Source organism: Trachypithecus francoisi, unplaced genomic scaffold (assembly GCF_009764315.1).
Source record: "Trachypithecus francoisi isolate TF-2019V2 unplaced genomic scaffold, Tfra_2.0 Lachesis_group5, whole genome shotgun sequence".
Classification (NCBI taxonomy): domain Eukaryota; kingdom Metazoa; phylum Chordata; class Mammalia; order Primates; family Cercopithecidae; genus Trachypithecus; species Trachypithecus francoisi.
Window position 1 is genome coordinate 63,727,272 of NW_022681470.1, and position 24,026 is coordinate 63,751,297.

Here is a 24,026-nt window from a genome sequence, read left to right on the forward strand (position 1 = left end):
TCTGACCATTAGGGTCATTAGACACTATGAAACCTTCTCATTGAAGTTCCCTTTTTGGAAATTACTAAACATTGTATCCAACAGGTAATTTTAAAACCCTTATCCCCTGCCCTTCTGAGGATCCGATGACCATTATACCACCCTGTATGCCTTTGCGAACCCATAGCTTAGCTCCCACTTGTAAGTGAGAACATGGATATTTGGTTTTTGATTCCTGAGTTATATCACCTAGAATAATGGCCTCCAGTTCCATCCAAGTTGCTGCAAAAGACATTATTTTATACTTTTTTATGGTTGAGTGGTATTCCATGGTGTATATATACCATACTTTCTTTTTTTATGTTTCAGTAGTTTTTTTCGACTTTTAAGCTCAGGGTACATGCGCAGATTTGTTACATAGGCAACCTTGTGTCATGGGAGTTTGCTGTCTTACTAATATGGGTATTAAGCCTAGTACCCATTGGTTATTTTTCCTGATCCTTTCCCTCCTCCCACCCTCTGACAGGCCCGGTGTGTGTTGTTCTCCTCTATGTGTCCATGTGTTCTCATCATTTAGCTCTGACTTACAAGTGAGAACCTGTGGTATTTGGTTTTCTGTTCCTGTGTCAGTTTGCTAAGGATAATGGCCTCCAGCTCCTTCCATGTCCCTGCAAAGGATATGATCTCATTTTTTTTTTCACTAATTGGTTGGTGGGCACTTAGGTTAGTTCCATATCTTTGCAATTGTGAATTGTGCTGCAGTAAACATATATTTGCAGTTAGTTGTCTTTTTGATATATATATATAGTGACTTCTTTTCCTTTAAATAGATACCCAGTAGTGGGATTGCAGGATTGAGTGGTAAATGCACTTTAAGTTTTTTGAGAAATCTCCATACTGTTTTCCATAAAGGTTGTACTAATATACATTTCACCAGTAGCATATAAGCATTCCCTTTTCACCACATCCACACCGGCATCTATTGTTTCTTGACTTTTTAATAATGGCCGTTCTGGCTGGGGTAAGGTGGTATCTCATTGTGGTTCTTCCAGTAGTTTTTAAAAGGCTAAAAAATGCCATCAGGGCGTGGTCCTCTCATTGTGCCATCCTTTCACTATCCCAGAAAAAAAAACTGAGCCCCATGGCATGTTCTGTTTCTGTCTCTGATTGTGGCCTGCTTCCCCCTCTACTGCAGGGGAAGGAAAATACCCAGCACCTCCCAGGTAGAAAAAGAGGGAAAAAATGTAAAATGTAAAAACCCAAGCTCGGCAACTATAGAAGATAAACAACATTGAGTCTCAATATGGTTCATCGGCAGAATTTTCCCCAGAGCCAACGGCCTGTGTCAGAGCTACATTTTCCACTCCGGCTACTGTGATTTGGTTGTGGCACTCTTGGTTTCTTTCCTTTTGGTGGAGACAGACTCTGACGCAAGTTTAAGGCTCTGACAGGTGTCTGGGGGTTTACGAACTTGTCCAGGCCTCTGACACCTCATCCCCTTCCCCCATTGCCCCCAACTGCCCCAGGACCAGACTAGCTGAGGCAGAAGCAGTTAGAGGTGCTGGAAAGTTGTTAGGGTTTTCACCATCTCCAGAATCTGCTTAGCACATGCCTCAACCTAAGGCAGTGCAGGCAGGATGGAGGCAAGAGCCTTGATTCCATAGGGGTTTCTCTTAGCCCAGATTCCAGAAAGTTGAGGATGACATGGTAGGTGACCTTTGATATCTTTCCTCATTTCTTTTTGCTAAGTTATTTTCTGTTGTGCAGTGCCTGTGTGTGTAAGGCATTTCTAGGTAGAGGGGCTTTCCGGGTCTGGTCAGTTTTACCACCTCATTTGCTGATCAAGATACGAAGATGGACCGTGTATGTCGTATCCACCAATAAACAGATACCAATCAGAATGCCAGAGTGACCTTTTCCTTTTCCTTTTTTTTTTTTTTTTTTTTTTTTTTTGAGACGGAGTCTGGCTCTGTCGCCCAGGCTGGAGTGCAGTGGCCGGATCTCAGCTCACTGCAAGCTCCGCTTCCTGGGTTCCCGCCATTCTCCTGCCTCAGCCTCCGGAGTAGCTGGGACTACAGGCGCCCGCCACCTTGCCCGGCTAGTTTTTTTTTTTTTTTTTTTGTATTTTTTAGTAGAGACAGGGTTTCACCGTGTTAGTCAGGATGGTCTCGATCTCCTGACCTCGTGATCCGCCCGTCTCGGCCTCCCAAAGTGCTGGGATTACAGGCTTGAGCCACCGCGCCCGGCATCCTTTTCCTTTTGGTAAGAAAGAGATTGTTTCAAGGGACAACTGTAGAGTTAGACAGAGAGGACTAATTGGAAAGTGATTGGTTCATTATCAGGATGGAGCTGGTCAAATTCCCTGCAGCTCTGCTGCTGGGTGTGACCGGGAGGTCCTTAGGTTTTTTTTTTTTTTAGATGGAATTTCAGTCTTGTTGCCCAGGCTCAAGTACAATGGCATGATCTCAGCTCACTGCAACCTCCACCTCCTGGGTTCAAGCGATTCTTCTGCCTCAGCCTCCCGAGCAGCTAGGATCACAGGCGCCCACCACCATGCCCGGCTAATTTCTGTATTTTGAGTAGAGACAGGGTTTCACCATGTTGGCTGGTCTCGAACTCCTGACCTCAAGTGATCTGCCCACCTTGGCCTCCCAAAGTGCTGGGATTACAGGCGTGAACCACCGTGACTGGTCCCTAGGTTTTGGCTTTGGCTCTCTGCACACTGTGCTCAGTCCCAAAGCTTCCTGTGCCCCATGCCCAGCCCCAGTGCCCTCTCACTGGTGCTTTGGCTTTCAAAGCCTCAGTGTGGTTTCCTTCACCAAGAACTTCACCCTCACCAGAGGCTCCTTTCTCCTCCCCCTGTAAAAACCCCATTTTCTTAAAGGTAACTGGCCAACTGAACATTTTTAAAAATAGGTTGTAACTGCACCTTTCACCCTCCCAGAAAAAGATTTGTAGTTTTCACTGGTAATATCCCAGACAGGGTATCTAAATTGGCACATCCTTGGCCCTGTGCGTGTGTGCGTGTATGTGCATTTGAGTGGGGGTGCGGAGGCCCTGGGTCTTCCCAGGCTGGTTGGATTTATCAGCTCATCTGCCCTTCCCAACATTTAAGATGAGCAGTGCCACTCACGGGCAGATGCCCACTTCTCTGGAATTGCCCCAACCTGGTAATATTTGTGGCTTCTGAGGGCTGAGTCTGAGATGCCTTCTCTTGGTTCCAAGATTCTGAGAAAGCCTGGGGAACAGCATAAAAGTCTACCCTGGAAATAGTATACAAGCAAACCAACTGCCTACCCACTTCCTGAGTGAACATTGCTGAGTGTTCCTGAGTCAGGGGCAGACCTAAATTCCTTAACCATCTTTTTCTTCCCTTTCCCAACCTGGCATGGCCTCGACCCCTCCACCCCTCCACCCCTCCATTAAAGGCTATATTTATGAGCAGTGATGGATGCTCCCTCACAGGGCCACCCTAGAAAAAATTGGGTAATGACAAAAACATGATGCTCTGATTGACCCTTTGTGGTTTAGCACATTCACAATTTCACAATTCCCCCCAGCCCCCCCTTTTTTTTTTGTTTGAGATGGAGTGTTGCTCTGTTGCGCATGCTGGAGTGGAATGGGGTGATCTCGGCTCACTGCAAACTCTGCTTCCTGGGTTCAAGTGATTCTCATGCCTTAGCCTCCAGAGTAGCTGGGATTAGAGGTGCATGCCACCACGCCCAGCTAATTTTTGTATTTTTAGTAGAGACGGGTTTCATCATGCTGGCCAGGATGGTCTGGATTTCCTGACCTCGTGATCTGCCCACCTTGGCCTCCTAAAGTGCTGGGATTACAGGTGTGAGCCAGCATGCCTGGCTAGATGTATGTATCTCTCTTAAGCCCATCTTACAGGTGAGGAAACTGAGTTCAGAGAGGTGATGTGACCAATCCAAGCCCACACAGCTAGTAAGTGTCAAAACCAGGATTTGAACCCTGGGCAGTGTGGCTGCAGAGGCCACACTCTGTTGTCCCTTAACAAAGCTATGGGGAACTAATTGGCATATTATTAGCTGAAATGAAGTACTTCGTGGTACCTGGCACAAAGGTACCACAATAAATGTTAGTTCCCTTGCCCCAGGAATGGTTTGCATTTTAATGACAGTGGAATGAAGGGCTTTCAGAATCCATTAGAGTTAAAAGGATTTGCATCTGAGTGCATGAATGCGCTTGTGGGACACCCACACAAGCCGCTGACAATCATCTGGGTTGGTCAGCACCGTCCTCAGAGGTTTATACCTGGAGCTAAATCCCAATGGGGCCTTCTGCCAATGACTTTTATAGCTTCTGACATTTCAGTCTCTTCATCTCAGGGAGGTGGTTCTCTGAGGATTTTGGGGGTAACAGTTTTAAAAATAACGTAAGGCAGCTGGTGATGGCTGCTTTAGGGGCAGCATGTGAGCTGGGCCCCAGGAGGGGAAAGCCATGAATCAGGCATCATGTAGCAAGACAGGGCTTTCCTACAGGCTGGATTTGGTCAGCATGGGTCCCTGGTTCCCTTGAGGGATTCCCCGACTGTGTGGCCTGGCAGTCGCACTCTGGTCGAATGCCTCCGATTCCCCCAGCTGGCCTGACTCACCCTGCATCGCTCAGACCTCTGTCAAGGTGCTGCTTGGAGAGTCAAAGAGGCTGCAGCAGGCAATCCCCTTGCCCACTGCAAGGCTGGTTGGGAGGCTGAACAAAATGGCACATCCTCTCAACTCCGGAAAGGTTGGGACTTCCTTTCACCCTCCATCTCATGCCTGGAACCTCAAACAGCAGAAAAAACACAACGCAGAAAAAAATAATTATAATAATTATTAATGTTTTCTGCATCTCTAACACCACTCGATTAGTCATAGTCATAGTTCGGGTGCTTGTTATGATAGCACCTCAGTGGCTTCCTCAGCAGTTGGTAGTGATTAATGACATCATCTGGTCAAAGGGCTAGGGAGGAGTGTGCCTGTTGACAAGAAACAGGGGCTGAGAAGAAGGGGAAGGAGAGTGGGACAGGGAACTGTGGGTGGAAGCCTGGGCTAAGGCTAGCGCTAGTGCACCTGAGTCAAGAGGACAGATCCCTAAGTCAGAGACCACCACTTAATGTTCCAAGGACATCTAGGGGCTCCTGGTTCATGGCTCTTCAGGTGGTGGATGGGCAATGTTCTCCAGTACTTTGGACATCATGGCCAGGCCAATCTCATTCCATCACCATCACCATCAAGTTATTCCCCAGTTTGGCCACTGGGAGAGACTTCTCATAGGCCACCAGAACAACTCTAAATTCATATGAACTTTTCAGTTTCCCCACCTGTAACTTGGAAATAAAGATACTGCTGCTGTTATTGGGAGGATAAAATGAAATAACGATGGAAAGTGCCTGGCACACAGTAGGCACTCAGTAGGTGATGGTTTATTTCACTCTATTTCTGTGTATGGTCCATCACATCTTGTACTCCAATGTCTGTCACCTGTTCCATGACTCCTGCCCTGCCTCCCACACATTCACTGATTCCCATGACCCCGTGTCCCTCCTTTGTGAAGCCTCTTCCCACTGTTCCAGCTCACGTCGACACCCCCTCTCTGAGCTCTTATACTACGGGTGGCCCCGGCTCCTCCTGTTGGGTCCTCCCTACTTGTAGAATGGGTATAAGTTTCATGTTCTCACATAGATTTTAGCTTCTCAAGTTCAGGAACTGGGCTCATTGCTTCTTTTGATTCTCATGTCTGCCAAGTCACAAGGTGAGCAATAGGTTCTTTAGAAGAGACCTGGGAGGTGGGTAGGGGTGGGTGTGTGGCAATGGAAAGTTACCCAAAGTAATGGGGAAACCATCTGGGGCACTTCTGTTTGGGGATTTCCCTGTACCACGTTTCATGACCTGTACCAAGCCTGGTGCTTTGTTAAGCTGGAATCCTCCTATGCTCCCCACTTTCCATACCTATTTCTGCCCATGGCACTCATATGAATTGGCAAAAGTGCTGTGGGATGGAAAATATTGGAATCTCAGGGAAAAGGGTCAGTGAGTACATCCTTCAGGGCAGGATGTGGAGTACCAAAACTGCTTCATGCCCGGCAGATCACCAAAACCCTTCCTCCATCTCTCCATGCCAGCTAAAGCAACCTTGGCTGTTATGCTCTGGCCCAGGTGTCTCTCAGGGCCTTTCATTCTCCACAAAAAGCTTAGGCGTAGAGGCCAGTCTAGATCCAGACAGAAGGGCCAGCTGGAGAATTGGGAAGTAGAGTAATGCCTGACCATCAAGGCTGGTACAGTTCAGCCTGACAACAGTCTTCAGACAGTGGTCTGTTGTGAAAGGGGACGGACATGTCACCTTGAAGCTGCAGCACTTTTCTAGACCTAGCCCACCTTCTTGAACATTTTAGTCTTTTTGCATCCAGCTGGGTATATTCTGTCATATACACAAGTTGCCTTCGGCTTTGAGGCTGCTTTATAAGAACTAGTCCTGGATGATGTTTGGTCAGGAATGAGGTTTGAGTTTGCTCAGCCCAGGCAGATATGTTTAAATTACTCTCAGACTGGATGCTTCAAGAGCCTGGCTTACTCCCCTTCTACTAACCACCTGTTTTCTACTGAACCCAAGCCAACTCACCGTTTGACTCCTTCCCACGCTTTTAGGATTGTGAACTGTAGAATGCTGGAGTTGGAAGGAGCTGTAGAGACTAGCTAGTCTACCTTCTTCCTCATTCTATGGATGGGCAGACAGACCCAAGCCTTGGGGGTGATTTGCTATGAGCTTCTTACAACCTCTACATTCTACACATGGATAGCTGTGTACATTCCTGCTCCTGGATCAGGGCCTGCCCTCAAGGTATCCCCCATAGCCCACTGTTGTTCCATCAGTTGTGTCTGAATCAAAGGCTCCCTTCTCTTTATTCCTTCTATTAGCAGTCTTGAAACTCACCTTCTCCAAGAAAAAGCCTTCTTTGATTAATTCAGTTCATTTTTGTGTGAGGATTTTCCAGAGAAACAGAATCAATAGAAATGTGTGTGTGTGTGTGTGTGGTGTGTGTGTGTGTGTGATTTATTATAAGGTATAAGGTATGGATCATGTGATTATGAAGGCTGAGAAGCCCCATGATCACCTATCTGCAGTTGGAGACCCAGAAAAGCTGATGGTATAGTTCAAAGGCCAGTTGGAGAGTCCCATGGGCTAGATTCTAGTTCAGTTCTGAAGGCCTAAGAACTAGAAGAAGTTCCCAGGCAGGAGAAGATGGATGCTTCAGTGCAAGTCCAAGCAGTCAGACAGAGAGGGGGATTCTCCTTTCCCCCACTTTTTTTTGTTCTACTGGAACCCTTCATAGATCAGACCATGCCCACTCACACTGAGAAGGGCAATCTGTTTCACTCGGTCCACAACTTCAAATGCTAATCTCTTCCAGAAACATTCTCACACGCACACCCAGAAATCATGCTTAACCAGACATCTGGACATCCTGTGATTCAGTCAAGTTGACCATAAATTAGCCATCACAATCCTCCATTCTTTTCTAGGCCGGTGGCTTGTGCTGTGTTAATTTTCACTTGCCATTGTTTTTCCCCCATGAGCTCCTGTAGGATTACAGGCATACACCATGTAATGGTGTTTCAGTCAATAATGGACCACATATATCATGATGGTCCCATAAGATTATGATGCTGTATTTTACTATACCTTTTCTATGTTTAGATATGTTTAGATACACAAATAACCTACCATCATGTTACAGTTGCCTGCAGTATTCAGTACAGCATCATGCTGTACAGGTTTGAAGCCTAGGAGCAATAGGCTATACTATATGGCCTATCTTGGTTTTGTGTAAATACACTCTATGATGTTTGCACAATGACAAAATCACCTAATAAGGCATCTCTCAGAACATATCCCCACTGTTGAGTGACACATGACTGAATTTTAGTGTGTTCTATATCACCTTCATTAGTCTGGCAGCTTCCTCCATCATTCTAGGAGGCCCCAACAGTAATGACTGTCTTGCAATCTTTATCTGGATTTTCACCCTTTGTCCAGCCCAGGGCTACAGACTCAGGGATGTTCGTAGCCCAGTAAATGGGAAGTATTGCCCGATAACCAGATCACAAAGCCTCCTCATGCTGAGGCTGGGGTAAGACTTGGAGGAAGAAGAACCTTCCCTGACTCCTTCGCTGGGGTCAGTCTCTAAGGGTCAGGGCTCACTCCCTGCAGTGTAGAGACTTTGCTGCGGGACAGGATGTGAACATCCTTGACTTTTGCATGGTCAAGTTAAGTCACTTGTCTGGGGTCACAGTGACACAATCATTGCCAAACCTGTTGGTTTCACCAGGGCCCCATGGGATTTTGCCAAGTCAGTCCTCCTTTGTACTTTCTTGCTCAACTGGTGTAGAATTCTAGAATTCTCAGGCAGGAAGGGAATTCATGGCGGAGGGTGGGGTGAGGTGGAGGTCATGTCATACATCTTCCTAAGCAGGCACATGGACGTCAGAGGCACCAGAGGGTTTCCACATTGACCTGCAGTCACCCATTTACACATTCCTCACCTCCGAGAGTTCAGGTATTCTTGCAAATGTCTCCATTTTTGCTACTGTAGCTTATCCAGAGCCCTTTCCTGTTTTTCCTGGAAAACAAGAAAAATGTTTGGGAATTTGTATATTGGGAATGGGCAGTTGTCTGTGTTCATCTGTCTTAAAAAATTATTTGAAGCATTGCCCTTTAAATGGAAAAATCATTTTCCTGATTTTTTTTTCTCAAGGACGTTTCCTGCTGCCTCCTTCAGACCTACTCTTACCACTCACAAACCCTAGAGGTTCCATGGCCCAAGGAGGACAGCAGTTGACCGTTTCAGGCTATGTCCCCACATGGATCAGGACTCCCTGGGACATGATAGGAGTCCGGAGAAGGTGTCGTGGTTGTCAGGAAGTGCCACATTCAGGGATATTGACTTCTGGCTCTTTCTTCATGTGGCTATGAGATGAAGCAATTTCTGAAGAGGTTTAAGATAAAAACCTTAGATGTCATCCAGCCTAATCCCTGATTTTACAGGCAGAAGAAGTGGATTTCAGAGCTAGCTAGTGGCAGAGCTGTGACTCACAGGCCACAAACCTCCTGACAGGCAGTCCTTTCCCAGAGAGCTCAGCACCTTCGGTGTTTGGTTGTGCTGAGGTGGAGTTGAAGGAGGAAGCAGGGCACACCTGCTGTAGGTCATGGGGTCAGATGACTTTCCCCAGACCTCTTGCTGTCTACTTCCCCTTTGAATTATCTTTGAGATGGGGTCTCACTATATTGCCTGGGATGGAGTGCAATGGCTCTTCATTCATAGGTGCAATGATAGTGCACTGCAGCCTCGAACTCCTGGGCTCAAGCAATCCTCCCCACTCAGCCTCCTGAGTCACTGGGACTACAGGGCGAGCCACTGTTGCCAACGACCCCTCCTCATTAGCAGAGTACCAGGCAGAGTGGTGGTGTTCCACGGGACAACTCCACCACCTTCCCTGTCCAGAGAATACTACCGAGGAGCCATGAGCCCTCAGCTTCACTTGTAGACATGCCTTTACTTTTCTCTGAGCCTCTGGCCCTGCCCCTAACAGCTCTCGGCCTTATTTTGCCTGGCTGTAAAATGGGGAGAATTGCCCCAAGTTCCTTGTCTTGTGCTCCAAGGCAGTATATCTTAGAAATTGTTTGAGTTCCTCAGAGAGAGGGTTGAGGAAAGAGACTTGTCCAACAAGAGGGCACGATCCTCACGAGGTTGGGAGGCCAGAGCATTAAAATCCAACAGCTGCTGGCTGGTGAGTTATGACCCATAAGAGTTAACCTCGTGAGCCCTACTGTGTTAGACATTTTCCCCGAATTATTTTCAGATAACCCTATGAGATAGGGGCTAACCTTATTTTAGTTTTACAGGGGGGAAACTGAAAGTCAGAGAGAACGCTGAAATAACTTGCCCAAGGTCATCCAGCTAAGTGGCAGAGCTGGGCTCCACACCCAGGAAGCCTGGTTCCAAGCTCCCATTCTTGGCTTCATTGCCTCCCAGACCTAGAGGCGGTACTACAGAATAATGGTACATCTTCCTCCTGCCTCCACCTGCCCCACCTCCCGACCCCCACCAAAGGAAGGGATTTTGTGACTTGGGGATCCAGAGAGCGGGGATGATCTGTGAGATGTAGAAATAAAAGGATCAAGATCAAGTTTGGGAATTGCTGTGTCAGAGGAGTGGTTCATTTCTCTCTCTCCAAGCTGCCTAGTTCACATTCTTCACCTGGCTCACTGTTCCATCCGAGCTTGACCTTGCTAGCCTGCGGGGGGGTGTGCAAGCCCACACTCCAGCCTAGGCATCCCCTCTGCAAGGGAAGTGGTGCTGTTGTGGAACTGCAGTCCTTGCGGGCTTCAATTTGTATAGAAATGACAAGCACAGAGCAAAGGAAATCGGGGTTTAATTTTAAGCTCCCACCTTCCCACCCCCAAGTCAATATCCTGTGACACTAATAAAAGCTTCAGGGTCTCTTACTTGCATTGGTCCTTTCCACAGCCAAAGTAATTATATATACATTTTTTTTTCTTAAAAGACAGTTCTCCCTCCCATTATGTATGCCTCTGGGCCTCATAAAATCTGGCCACCCTCTTCCCCGACCCGATTTACCAAATGTCAGAGTCCCACAACGCCCTGAGAAACACCACTGTCCTCCTGGAGCTCTCCCACACAGTACAAGCCTTGATTGAGGGTGTGATTCGGTTCAGAGTAGCTGGGTTGAATTTTTGTAAAGAGGTTGCCGTGTGTGCACTTTTGCCGACCTCAAAGCCACCAGAAGGAGGGAGCTGAGTGCACCTTTTTGTAATGATGACTCTCTATGATTTTCTCCATCGAGCAGTGCTTGTACACACTGACAGGAGTCCAAAAATGTGCACTAAGGGAGCGTTTCCACACAGATCTGCATGTTCCTTACCTCTCACATGTGTGTACACATATATCCGTGTGTGTGCCAGTGCTTTGGGGCTCTGTTCCATGGAGTGAGTAACTTCTGCTATAGGGACCGTGGATGTGGAGCCATTCTCTGGGACTAGAGATATCCAATTTATTTTAAGAGTCTGAAAGACTGGACTTCCAGACACCTATGACACCTTTGTCTGTCATAAGGTTCCTTTTTGACAGACTGCTGGCTAGGTTTAGGGGAGATAGAGGGGTCACCAGACTGGAGATGCTGAGGGTGAGTGAGGGAGTGTAGGGTGGAAAGGAAGACAAATAAAACATATCTGCATACCCCTTCCCTATCAGCTCCCATACTGGTCATGGCCCATTTCTTCACACAAACAAGTCTTCACCAAGATTGCTAACTGCAATGGTACAGTCCAGCTAGCTATAGTAAAAAGGGGGAATTTACTGTAAAGAGCCTGGGGTGTCTTGGAATATCTGTGGGATGGAAGCTGCTGCAGGACACTGAGGGATTGGAACCAGGAGTAGAAGTCATCAGAAAGCCAGGACTCAGCTTCTTGCTCTCTGAGTCCACATGGTCACACCTTTCTGCTTTCCTTGGAAGCTTTCTCTGCATCTCTTAGCAGTTTGCAGAGGATTGCAACTACACAGCTCTAGAGGCTACCAGTCTGTAATTCAAGGGACCAGCCAAGACTGACTGGTGCTCTAAAGTCCCAAGACCAAATCACTGGGAGACAGAGACGAACAGCTCAGCTTAGGTCAGTTATTCACTTTCTAATCAGCTATAGCCAGGAGACCAGGGTCACATGGCTGCCAGTGGACCAAGTTCAGGGTGGAAAACATCATCAATGGTGTCCCAAGTTAAATGGCTTGTCCTCTGTGAAGACTCCTGATCAATCCTATGGAAGAAGTGCCCTCTCTCCTGAATCCCCACAGCACTTTCTCTTCTTGGCATGTATTGCTTTCTATTTTGTGTTACTATTATTTTTATAAACATCTCATCCCCTCTCCCACCTATCTATAAGCAAGTTTGTTTATCTTCATATATTTCGCAGCTTGTACAAAAAGGATATATTCAATAATTATCCAAAGTCATTGATACTCTTCAGATAAATAAATTTTCAGGAACTTAAGCAACTTGGGCAAGTGTTTCATTTCACTGAAAATTGTCCTGGCTTAATTAAATGCAATTAATTCAACCAATTTTTATTGAGTGCTTTCTACATACCAGACTGCCGAGGACACAACGCTGAACAAGACAAAGTCCATACCCCATTGAGCTTCCAGTGTATTGGTGAAGAACATGACAGTATTATTAGTTAAGGGTTGGGGAAGAAGTGCTGTAAGACCCCAAAGAGAGAGTGATTTACGACCTAGAGGAGGAGGGTGTGGTCAAGGGAGATTTTGCTGAGAACAGTGACACGTGACTGAACTTGAAGGGTGAATAAGAGTTTGCCAGGGAGAGTGGGAGTTGAGTATGTGAGTGTGCATGTGTTTAGGGAACCAGGATGGGGAAAGGAGATAGGAATGATGGTGATCAAGCCCTTCCAGATCAAGTCATTTATCTGGAAAAAGATTTTAGGCATTGTGAAAGAGCTGCTGTGTCTGGAGGAAGGTGAGACATTTAGTATATCTGGCACACAAAAAATATGGGGAAAAAAATGGGGAAATTGGCCCCGGCCCTTCCTGGCCTTGTGTGCTAAGTCCGGGAGGCAGTGGGTAAGTAGATACTGCCAGTTGCCCTGGGGTCTGAAGGCAATGACGTTGGCTGGGCATGAGGACCCTGGAGACCAGCTACCTCTGGCCAGAAACATATTCCAGAAGGCCTTAGGATGAGACATTACTCCTGCCTGAGGTCATTGACCTCTGGCTCATGGAGGGAGATGGCTGGATGGTGAGATTCTGGTGAAATTTGTCACTCTTATATTGCAACCTTCCTCAGAAAGCACTGGATATTCTAACTTTCACTCTCTCCTTAGTGGAGTGGGCTTTTCTAAATTTTGCAATTGAATTTAAGAAATCAAAGAAAGTTGTCCATTTGTAGAAAAAAAAAAAAAAGCAACAGAAGTCTGCCTCCACACCCCTGTGTCTTTTGAATTACAAGCCTGTAGCCCATGGCCTTCTAGCCAATGATATGAGGGGGACTAGAGATGAAGGATTTCCATGGACTGCTCCTGCTCTGGAATGTTCCTCACAGATGACAGATCTGCTCTCCACTGTCCCCATGTGCCTAGGCAGGGGTGGAATGGAGGCAACTTCCGGGACCTTTCCCTGGCCAGGCTCAAGGCCATTGGCACCTGGTCCTCTTCTCTTTACAGCTCTGTCTCTGTGCCCTCCCAATTCCTGGTCAGCCTCCAGCACTGTTGGCCCACCTGTCTATCTCAGATCTCTATTGCTCTGGGTCAGTCTTAGACAAACTACTACTCCCCCTTCTCTGCCTGTCCAACATCACTCACCCTTCCAGTCAAAAGTCTGTGTCTCTATAAAGGCTTCTCCATCCCACCTGAGTCAGACCCAAGAGCTCCCTCTTCTGTGCTGTCCCTGAACTTTTGATTCACTTCTATTATTACCCCCGCTTCCTTGGAGGGCAGTTATTTGTTCTTATGTTCATATTCTTCTTATGTTCTTATGTTAAGTAGACTGAATTTCTTGGGGACTAGATCTTAATCATCTCTGTATCCCTGGTCATGAGCAACAGTGCCTGACACATCACAGACTCTCAGTACATACTCTATTTGTCAATGAAGGGTGATTATCTGGGTATCTTGACTGTTGGGGTTGAGGTAGGATGAAGGCAGCTTTGGGAAGAACTCCAATGAGCAGAAAAAGGGAGGGGACATTCCTGGTGGAAGAAACAGTTTGAACAAAGGCACTGCCGTGGAAAGGCATGGACAAACATGGGAGCCTGCAAGGAAGGAGGGGAAAGGGAGGCTGCAGCACAGGGTGCTCTGAGCACTGTCCTGGGCTCCTTGTGCGCATCAGTGAATGTACCAGGCCTTTGCAGAAACCTGATGTATTGGCATTGATCCATAGAGAAGGGAACAGAGGCCCAGGAAGGTCACACAGCTCATGAGTTGGTGATGGAGATGGGATTAGGCCATTCCATTAGACTCTAAAACCCATGGCTTATTGGGGCCCTAGAGAACATTTAGTAATTCAGGTTGCCTGGTGCCTAGAGTAAGGAGTAGGTTGTGAGAGGAGGTTAAGTGTGGAAAGGTGTACATGACAGAATTATGTTATTCATAATATCTAGGGTGGTTTTTTTTTTTCTGCCTTCCATGTGCCAAAACCTGGACTAAGCATTTTTATGTATCACCTCATCAAAACGAACAGCACCTTTATCAAGCGATTACCCTTATTTTATAGATAAGGAAACTAAATGTCAGAGAGTTCAATAATTTTCCCAAGATCACACAGCCAATAAGCGATGGAGCCATGACTTAAATTCAGGTCGTTTGATGACACAACCCAGACTAATTGGGAAAGAGCTTCATGGGTAAGTCGTGAGTCATAACTTAATTTCAATCCCTGGTGACATATTGGAGGTATAATTTTCCTTTTTTTTTTTTTTTTTTTTTTTGCCATAGGCAAGTTCCAAGCCTGGGCTTCACTTCCAACACTGTCCTTCCCTTCCCTGTACAGTTCTGCCCACTTGCCCTGTCTTCTTGCTCTGTCCTCTATGCCCACATGTATAGAATTGGATCCCCAAGCAAGGCTAACTGCTAGCCTTAAAGAAAGACCAATCTTCTGGCAGATAAGAAGGCCTGTTAAGGAAGATGAGGCGACAGGAAAGCAAGGGGAATGTCAGAAAAATAAGGGGCCTGGCCAATATCTCAAGAGCAGATGCACCAGTGGCTCTGGAAGGGCAGAGGGGACGTCATTTCCTTTTCCAGATCCCTTTTTTCCTTTGAGGTTCAGTCCCAAATGGGTAAAGTTCAAATACTAGCCTTCCTCAGAATTCCCTAGTCCTGCTTGCTCAAAAGGTGGATTTCCTGTCCTCACTCTGATCTTCAAAACATCTTTTTGTAGGGCTTGAGAGTTTGCCTTTTTAAAACCAGCACCCCAGAGAGTCTACACATTGAGGGCCTTGCCTTCGGTAATGCAATTACATCCATGGGCTTTCTCTATTGCTGCTGAGAGAACTTGGAGTGCCAGGAAGTTGGGGTTGGATGCCTTCCAGTTCCTTGCCCTAATCAGAGGCATTGACCTCAGGCCCTGTGTAGGAGTCCCCATCTTTCGGAATTAGTGATGTGGTTAGAGTAGCAACGTGACTCTCTGTGGACGGAAGAAGGTAGGTCGGATGTGAGAGTCTCCCTCCATGAACATGTGTGCGTCATCTCAGTCAAAGCTTGTATCTTTACTCTCAAAAACAAGTCATTTTTGTTCCTGTCAGCATCTTGGCCAGCCCACAACAAAGAGTACAAGCTGGATGCTGTGCTGCAGTAAAGAGGCCCAGACACAGGCCTCAGGTGATCCTGTAGGGCATGGCTGGAGAGAACAGGAAAGGATTATTCCCCCAGGGGCTGATGGGGCTGCCTTCAGCAACACAAAAACATGCTTACAGAAAACTGCCACAGGACATAGGAGTGATCTGCTTGCATGAGGTTTTTCAACCACCAGGAATGGGGTGACCTAGTCCAGAGCCCTCTAATAAAGTGACTTTCAACCTGACTGCGCTTCAAAATAATCAGAAGCTTTAACAAATAGAGATGCCCAGGCCTCATCCCAGATGTACCAAATTCATCTCTCAGGGATGGGGTCTGGGACTCTGTGCAAAGTCCCCGGGAATTCTGGAATAACTAATCTGGCATTGCTCCAGGAAATAGCACTTGGAAAGCACTCCAGTAAGGTGGGAGGGAAAATTATTCCAGCTTGAACACTACAATATTAAGTCATCCTTTCTTTCTTCGCCCTGTCTCTTCCCTTCTCTTTCTTGCTCTGTATAACATGGCATGAGGCTCAGAAGAGCTTCCTCTCTCATGTTTCTTGCAGGGCAGTACAGGGAAAGATGTAGCTGTGTAAATTCCAGGAGGGCTTCAACTATATTTAAATATGGGTTGCTTGCCACATTCACCTGCCTGTCAAGTCTGCATATGACAGCTGCAGAATGTGGCACCCAGGCCTTGAAAGTTGTGAAGCAAAATTGGATAACATCTGTCCGAGTCATAACAAAGAGGGTTCCTGTGCTGGGAGCGGGGGCTAATGAACCTGGAGATCCTTTCCAACACAGACATTCCCTGATGCCGATGATAACCTTTTCAAATGGTTGTTTTCTTGATTTTTATCTGTTTCTGGCACCTCCTTTGATTCCCTATATGATGATAACCCCCAGGTTGAGTGCAATGAAATAATTTAGGTAATGAGAAGCTGAAAGTTACTATAGACGGAAGCAATTAGGGTGTATAAAGTGTGCATTGTGTGAGTCATAGGCTGTGTCTTTAAGCAACAAGCTTTTATTGGTGTCAACATCTTTCTAAGCACAATGCAAACCCAATAAGGATGAGATTTGGGGTTTGAAAGTGTTTCCAACCAGAGATGCCTGAGAGAATGACCCAGGGATCAAACAGAGATGTAAGAGAGCAAGGCTTCAATGAAACTCATTTCAATCTGTTTCCTCAACTGCTTTCCACACCTTTATTTGCGGTTGGAGGAACAGAAAATGGGCTTGGATTTTTCAATCTAAAATTCTCTGTTCGAGCCTGAAATTCTCTTACCTTATAGGAAGAGTAGCTGTATCTTTCAGGGATAGAATGAGTGCTAACTGCATGGGTGAAATTATCTGAATCCCACAGAAATGCTCTTTAGAAGAATCCACCAGACTCCTTCCTTTCTAAATCATACCCTTCTTCGAAGTTCCCGTCAGTCCTTGGATCCTCTGTGGACACTGTTCTGATCATTCAGGCATGAAATGATCTCCTGCTGTCTGCATCCCTGGCTCTGATTCTAGAGTACACACCTGTATTGGCACAATTTATTTGGCTATTAATCATGTATGTATTTCTGATAGCTCTCAGCTGCCTGGGATGGTTATTTACTTTTTTGTGCTAGTTTTACCTTCTCAATGGGACTTTGAGCAAATTAAGAGTGAAAACACATCTGTACCGACCCATTTACACGTCCAATAAATAGATTTTAGTGACAACTTGTGCAGCCACTGCTCTAGGTCTTGATACAAATATATACCAGGTGGTAGAGGCTATAAAGACAAAGCAGGCTAAGGGGAGTTAAGTGATAGAATCAGGAAAATCATTGGCCTGAAAAATGAATAATCACCTCATTCACTTTTTTCTGTTTATCAAAGAATGCCATGTGCTAGATGCTAAAACAATTTACATGTGTGTGACTAGAGCAAGCCATTATAAAAAGGAAACAATCCAAATGGAAGAAATATTTTATCAGGCTGGAAAATACAGTTATTGAATTAAACTCCAAAATGCAAGCCATAGCTTACAAATGGACACTGCAGAAAACTGAAATAATGAGTAAAAGGCAAACTGAAGATAAATTTCCTAGAACACAAAAGTAAAAGATAAAGAAATGAAAATGAAAGAATAGAGTAAACATGAAATACAGATATCAAAGAGCTAACCTACACATAACAGGAGTTCATAAAAATAATGAACAGACTCTTTTGGAGCAGAAGCCATACGTAGAAAATATAATGGCTTTAAGTAAAATCTTATTTTAAAAACTGAATGTGCTTACTGTATTCATCAGTAGTCTGGGTTGTGTCAGGGTCAGTTCAAACTGGCTTAAACTAAAAAGGAATTTTGCTGGTTCACTTAACGAAGTCCAAGGGTTCACTAGGAATCCATCCCTGCTGCTGTTGCTTTTCTCTGGATTGCCGTCATTCTTGGGAGGGTTGCTCCTGTAGGGTGACATTCGGTATCTCCAGACTTACATTCTCCCAGTTTGCCAATCCCAGTGGAAAAGAGAGTCCTAATACATGTGCCATTAACCTTGGGTTGATCCTTATTGATTTTGATTGGCTTGGCTTGGGTCATGTACTCACCCTTGAACCAATCTATGCAATTGAGAAGGGTTGTTGCCTTAATCTCACCGGCAGCACATACCCACTCCTGGGATGAGAGGATGGGTCAGCTTTGTCATATGGACTGCAAATAAGGGAGAGATCGCCAGAGGAAAATGGGGTGTGCCTACGTAAATTGTCACTCATAACATATGCATAACATATGCACTCGAAAAATACAATTCCCAGGACTCTCCCTGAGCAAACTAGTAAAAAATGTATCACAATAAGGATAAATTAGAGTTGGTACAAATTATCACCCAGTCCTATCATTCTACCTCTGAAATACACTACAAATTGGTCCCCTTTCCATTATCAACCTGGTATGCTGTTAGTCCAAGTCAATATCATATTTTACCTGGACTATTGCCACAGCCTATTAACTTGCCTGTCTCTTCCACTCTTAGCCCTTCTAAGTCATTCTCTACATGTCACCAATGGTCTAATAAACCAGATCGTGTCACTTTCTTGCTTAAAATAAATTTACAGTTTCTTATGGGTATTAGTTTGTTCTCCTACTGTTATAAAAACATACCCAAGACTGGGTAATTTATAAAGGAAAGAGGTTTAATTGACTCACTGTCCTGCAGGGCTGGGGAGGCCTCAGGAAACTTACAATCATGGCAGAAGTGGAAGCAAACACGTCCTTCTTCATATGGCAGCAGGAAGAAGTGCTGAGCAAAGAGGGAAAAGCCCTTTATAAAACCAGCAGATCTCATGAGAATTCACCCACTATTACTAGAACAGCAGCATGGGGGTAACGGCTCCCATGATTCAATTACCTCCCACCAGGTACTTCCCATGACATATGGGGATTATGGGAACTACAATTCAAGATGAAGTTTGGGTGGAGATACAGCCAAACCATATCCTACGGCATGTAGAGTCAATTCAAGCTCCTTGCTATGACCTTCAAGACTTTGCCTGATTCTACCTCTGCAGTTATTCCCAGCCCAGCCACACTATCCTCCACTCACCATGCTATAGTCACATAGCCACTGATCAGTTCTTGCTGTGCACATGCTAAGCTCCTTCTTCTCTCAGGGCCTTCACTCATGCTGTTCCCTAGACCTGGAACTCTCTTCCCCCAACCCTTTCTTTTCCTGGCTCCTTCTTTCTCATTACATCTCAGCTTACTTATATCACCTCTTCAGAAGTTTTCTGGTCTCACAATCTGCAAATAAGCTTCCTTTAATTTTTTTTTTTTGGCATCTTTATCTCAGACCACTAATCACAAAATGTAGCTATATATTTATGTGTTTACTTGTGTTACATTTGTCTTCTCTTAGAGTATGAACCCCACAAAAGCAGGGGCCATGTTTAATCTATTTGCCACTGAATTCCCAGGTCTTAGCACAGTGCATGACACAGAAATGGTGTGCAATTTATATTTGTAGGAATAAGGCAAGAAGAAACATTGAAAGGGGGTAACTATATATAGAAACAAATATATAGAAATACGTTATGGGAATTGATTTAACTATAATTTCTAAGGTGATGGTAAACATTTTTTTCTATTAAAGAGATGAACTATGGTGTTAAAAAATGGAGCAGAAAACATATTTAAAAGAGTACATAAACACATTAAGTATATAGTGCTTTTGGTTCCTAATTTGGTGCCTTAAAAATTGATATAGGCCAGGTGTGGTGGCTCATGCCTGTAATCCCAGCACTTTGGGTGGCTGAGGCAAGCAGATCACTTGAGGCCAGGAGTTCGAGACCAGCCTGGCCAACATGGCGAAACCCTGTCTCTACTAAAAATACAAAAATTAGCCGGGTGTGGTGACACATGCCTGTAATCCCAGCTACTCTGGTGGCTGAGGCACGAAAATCACTTGAACCCTGAAGGCAGAGGTTGTGGTAAGCCAAGATTGCACTATTGCATTCCAGCCTGAGAAACAGAGCGAAACTCCATCTAAACAAAAACAAACAAACAACAGCAAAAAAAACAAAAACAAAAACAAAAACAAACTATACCAAACAAAGATACGACTGACGTGATGTGAAGCTCTGAGAGTAAAATTAACTGTGCATGTAGAGTGATTGTGGCCTTGAAGGAAGGATATAATTCAGAAAATTAGGGAGAGGTATGAAGGGAATTTTGTGTGTGTGTGTGTGCACACACGTACATGTGCACATGTGGTGGGGTGAGGTAGGAAAAGACTAGGTAAGCAGAGATCTGGCACTGAGACAGAGTAAATGGAGTGAGGTGGGAGGGTGAGGAGCACCTAAGACTTCCAGGTACAAGAGAACTCGCGGTAGGTTAAATTCACAGAGAGTAATGTAGAAAGTGTTGCCATGAGGACAAAGCATCCACTTTAGAGGGGCTTGTTGCTATGTATGTGTGCCTACAGTTGACACAAGTCTTAGCAGGAGTCCTGAGAAAAGGCTCCCAGCCCATTTGGTCTGTGGACAATAAGGACCCCTTGTGGTGCAACAAAGAAGGTAAGAGACAGATGTAGTGAAGAGGCTGCAGGAGCTAGAGATGCTGGCCAGGAAAGGACGGCCTGGGTGGGGCATCATGAGTGAAGAGGGTGCCTGAGGATTCTGTATGACAGAGAAGGAAGGCAGAAGGTTCTGGAAACAAACTTATACTACTCCCCATGAACTCAGAAACAGGTCTTGTTTAGGGGGAGAGAACAAAGCTGCTCTCTATTCTTGGCAAACAGTCTTTGTCTATGTTGATCATGATGTCCCTCAAAGCAGCCCCTATGGGCATTGCTACCTGCAGACAGGAGCACCTAGGAGCAGTGAAGAGTGGTAGATAAAGCATTCCTAGGCAGCAGACCTGGGCTGGAATACTTGTCTCTGCTATTTACTATCTGTGTAAATCCAAGCTGGTTCATTATCTTAAGACTGCTCTCATCTGAAAGGAAGGGATAATAATGCATGATTTCCACATCCCTATGTGAGATCTCCATATGTGATAGGCTTTGTAGTCTGTACTGTTAGTTGTACTTGGTGTGAGGTGGGTGGGCATGAGCTTCAGAAGATGCTGTCTGTGGGCCTGACCTACACTGGCTTTTCCTGCAGGTCTTCACTTTAGCTCAGCCTCAAAGGAAGACTCTGTTGGCCAACTGGGTAGAATATTTCTCTGCCCAGCCCACAGCTCTGGTAGGGACTTTAAAAGATGATTTTATACTGCACCACTGTAGACTGTAAAAGTACCATACCAATCTCTGGGCATCTACCTAGTTTTAGGAAAATCACCAGAAAAGGTGAATTTGTCCTCTTGATCGACTGTAAGTAGCATGTAAACTATAAGGCGGGTTGTTCAATTGGCACTAGATGGCACCATAGCAGCCTCGGTGCATTAGATGAGACCTGCTTCAAACAAGAAATATAATAGCTGGGAGGTGGAGTTGGGCCCAGGATAATGATAAGGACAAATTTCCATTAGATGACTTGCAAGATACTGTCCTTCATTTATAATGAGTTTGACAGGAACTTCCCCAGATTCATCAGTGGATTGCATGTTGCAGCTGAGCAATCACCACCAGGTGTAGAATCAACCATCTCATCCATGTTTGCGAAAAACCTTATGACAACTTCACTTGGGGCAATTTCCTTTAAGGGAATAAATTCTCCTTCCTCTCAAGACCCATCCCAACCTCTCTTTATTGCCACTAGTCTCACCATTAGGGTCGGATCTCACCTTTCTTTGGGGGTTGGAGGGCATGGACAAAGTCTGACTCAGAATAGTTTATACACTAAAAGAAGTGCAAGATTTTACTAATAAATACTGGCAGAATCTTGGGAAATATGTGTGAGAATAGATTCTAAGGGTGTTAGACCAAGAAAGATAGAATATAGCACTGGATTGGATTGAATTTATTGGGTATATTTATGAGACATTCTGGGTTTAGTGTGCTAGCTCTTGTAACTGAAAGTGGCTCTAAAATTTCTTGGTTGGCTGACTAAACCTCGGACCCAATGGTGGCATATGTTCAATAAGCCTGGAATGCCAGAACTTCCCTGACACAATGTAGAGGAAGGCATCCAAGATTCAAGGAGGAAGGAATGATGGAGTGACTTTATCACGTGAAATCTCTACATTTACCGCACTCAAATCCATCCCCCAGAATGCCTAGAGGACAATCCCTTCATAAAGACATTGAGAAACATATTGACAAAGGTAGCACTTGCATCTCTGAAAAACTCTGTGGTGGCTGTCTTCTATAAGCCAGGAATGATGGTGAGACACCTCCATTGAGTTGGATCTGATTTTAATAGAAATGATGAGATTCCCATACAGCAGAGGCCAAATGCTATAATTTAACCATTAGAGACAAGGGGACTGCAAATACTGACATAGTTTGGATGTCTGTCCCCTCCAAATCTCATGCTGAAATGTGATCCCCAATGCTGGAGATGGAGGTGGGGCCTACTGGGAAGTGTTTGACTCATGGGGACAGATCCTTCATGAATGGCTTGGTGTTCTCCTCAGAGTAATGAGTGAGTTCTCACTCTATTTGTTCACACAAAAGCTAGTTGTCTATAACAGCATGGCATCTCTCTTGTTTCCTATCTCACCATGTAACATGCCCCCTTTGCTTTCCACCAGATTGGATGCTTCCTGGAGCCCTCAGCAGAAGCAGATGCCAGTGCAATGCTTCTTGCACAGTGTGCAGAACTGCAAGCCAAAATAAACCTCTTTTCTTTATAAAGTATCCAGCCTCAAGTGTTCCTGTATAGCAATGCAAAATAGACTAAGACAAATACCATAAAAAACAGGAAGGGCATAATGATAATCAAACTGTTTTGAAACCCGGAGATTTTTAGTGAGGCGAATTGATCATGGTGCATCTAGGAATGAAAAAGATGGCCAGTTTACTAAAATGTCATCTGAGCTATATAAAAAGTTTGGTGACCCCACCTCTACTAAAAATACAAAAAAACATTACCTGGGCATGGTGGCGGACACTTGTAGCCCCAGCTACTCAGGAGGCTGAGGCAGGAGAATGGCGAGAACCTGGGAGGCAGAGCTTGCAGTGAGAGGAGATCACGCCACTGCACTCCAGCCTGGGTGACAGAGCAAGGCTCCATTTCAAAAAAAAAAAGTTTGGTAACCAAAAACTCGAGCTGCCTTTCATTCTATTTCCAGACCTAGGCCGGTTCCAGACTTAGAATCTCTTGACTGAAGGTGGACAAATGATGCATCCTGTGGATTTCAGTTAGTATCTTTCTCCAGCTATTCTCGTGCTTGTTCAATGGCCCTGAGCATCAGGTGACCATAATGTCAGGGATGGGGACTATGCATGGATTCAACAACATGAATTTACCCTAGTCAAGGTTTTTCTGAATACCAACACTGCTGAATGCCTAGCTTGCCAACTAAACTAAGCCTCTGTTATGGTACAACTCCCTAAAAGGCCCAGCCAGCCCCCAGGGGCAGGTTGATTACAGTGCAACCCTTCCATCATGGAGGGAAGCAAAAATGTTTCTTTACTGTAGGACATATGAATTCTCAGTACAGATTTGTTATCCTGTCCAAAAATCTTCTGGTAGTTGTGACTACAAAATATGGTGTACTGCATACAACATTTCTTCTGATCAAGAAAGTAATTTCAAAAGAACTGCAGCAATGGATTTATGCTCATGGAATTAACTGGTACAACCACATATCCTAATCCCCAGAAGCAGATGGCATAATAGAAAGATTTGACGGTCTACTGAAGATTCAGTTATGGTACCAGTTGGGAGATTACAGTCTGAAAAGATGGGGTTCTACATCAAAGGATGTAGATTATACTTGGAATCATAGACAACTATATGGTTCCATATTTCCCACAGCCAGACTACACAGGTCTGGGAATCAGGGGTGGAAGGGGGACTAGCTCTTCACACTTTCGCATCTCATAGCCTACTCATGGAATTTTTGCTTTTCATCCCTGTGCCTTTGAACTCTGTTGGTTTGGAGTCTTGATTCCTAAGGAACAAATGTCTCTACCAGGAAATACATCAATGTCCCATTGGTTTGGAAGATGAGACTACCATTTGGCCATTTGGGGCTCCTCATGATGCCAAATCAACAGGCTAAGAAGAAGGTTACTCTATGACTACGGCGATTGATTACCAAAGTGA

At 45.2% G+C, this 24,026-nt stretch overlaps 1 long non-coding RNA gene across 2 annotated transcripts in view; it reads left to right on the forward strand.

The window, feature by feature from the left end:
- LOC117076750 overlaps nucleotides 1–24,026 on the forward strand; it is a 63,586-nt gene that overhangs the window by 19,007 nt on the left and 20,553 nt on the right. For both annotated transcript variants that reach the window (XR_004434465.1, XR_004434464.1), the window contains one exon: nucleotides 14,279–14,408. This is a non-coding gene — a long non-coding RNA (uncharacterized LOC117076750). The remainder of the gene's footprint in view (nucleotides 1–14,278; nucleotides 14,409–24,026) is intronic.